The 1,611-nt window shown below is 44.6% G+C and overlaps 1 protein-coding gene across 3 annotated transcripts in view; it reads left to right on the forward strand.

Annotated features, from left to right (window-relative positions):
• Nucleotides 1-1,611, forward strand: part of Kiaa0355 (KIAA0355 ortholog) — an 85,954-nt gene that overhangs the window by 50,406 nt on the left and 33,937 nt on the right. The window lies entirely within an intron of this gene.

Below are 1,611 nucleotides of genomic sequence, written 5' to 3' on the forward strand. Positions count from 1 at the left end.
TGGTCTATAGAGCTAGTTCCAGGACAGGCTCCAAAGCCACAGAGAAACCCTGGTGGTGCAAGCCTGTAATCCCAGGACTTGGGAAGCAGAGGCAGGCAGATGTCTGTGAATTTGATCAACCTGATCTACAGTAAGCCAGGGTTGTTACACAAAGAAGCTCTGTGGAAAAACAGAAAAAAGAATGTCTACTTTGTGTTAGGCTTATCCTAGGCACTATTATGATACTTGCAGAGAAAGACTTAGAAAAACAGAGTCTAGAGGGTCCAGGAGTTGCCCATACCAAGAGGAAGGGCCCTGCTTTAGAGTCGGAGTGGTACTGGAAACTCCAGAGATCTGAGCCAGGGGATAAGGCTGGCACCTAAGTCAAGAAAGATACAGTGGAGCTAGCTCAGTAGACAGCCAGCTAGGCTGGATAACAGAAGTGTCTGTTAAGATGAATCTCACAAGCACTAGGGTTTCATGCAACACCCTATGAATGAATGGTTTATGTGGTGCTGGGGTTGGAACCCCAGGATTTCATGCATGCTAGGTAAGCACTCCTCAAACAAAACTGCATCTGCAACCCTATTGGGTATTCTGTGTTTTTATTCTTGTTGGATTTTTTTGTTTGTTTGAGACAGAGTTTTTCTGTGTCACCCTGGATGTCCTGGAACTTGCTTTGTAGATGAGGATGACTTAGAACTTAGAGGTCCACCTGCCTCTGCCTCCTGAGTGCTAGGATTAAATGTGTGCACTACCACTGCCCTGCCATGTAAAAAAAGAGGTTTTTTTGTTTTTTTTTTTGTTTTTTGGGTTTTTTGTTTGTTTGTTTGTTTTTCTAGACAGCTTCGGAGCCTGTCCTGAAACTCTCTCTGTAGACCAGGCTGGCCTTGAACTCAAAGAGATCTGCCTATCTCTGCCTTCCAAGTGCTGGGATTAAGTGTGTACCACCATTGCCCAGCATATAAAGATTCTTAAGTAGCATAGTTCCAGAAAGATAAAACACAGCATTTTTTATCTGGTATATAGAATCTAGATTTAAGTTTCTATAGACAGGTATACAGTCTCTGTGTGTGTTCGTGTGATAAAAGGGGGCCATAATAAAGAAGGAGGAGATCTTGGGCAGGAAGAAGAAAGGTCACACAATCCGTGTGACATGAAAGCAAAAACGGGCCCAGCAAGGGGGATGTAGGCAGGGGTGGGAGAGCGGGAGAGGACAGTGATAGAGAGGGTGAATTAAACACAGTGTGGAGGCAGACGTGTGAAGTGCTGTAGTGAAACTCATTAATGACCATACCAGCTCTAAAACTTGAGAAAAATAAATAGAAAGAGTAGCGTCTGATCTAATAGCCTGGAACCTCATTTATCTGTTGCTTTGCTTGTGATTCGAGCCATTTTCCTGTTAATTTATTTGACACATGAAGTCTCTCAAAGATCGGCTGTTTCCCATCACAGCTTCACTAGAGGACAGGACTAGAGGAGTGGCATGGAATGGCATGGTGATCATATACAGGGTAGGGGACCTGACACTGTACAGTGAGCGTTCTCCTTTGGGGACTTCTGATTCCTACACCATCTCATTGCTGAGGACCTGCTGTCGTGGGCTGCAGGCTATCTCAAAGCCTTCTCTAT

This window comes from Microtus ochrogaster, unplaced genomic scaffold (assembly GCF_000317375.1).
Source record: "Microtus ochrogaster isolate Prairie Vole_2 unplaced genomic scaffold, MicOch1.0 UNK32, whole genome shotgun sequence".
In the NCBI taxonomy this organism is placed as follows: Eukaryota; Metazoa; Chordata; class Mammalia; order Rodentia; family Cricetidae; genus Microtus; species Microtus ochrogaster.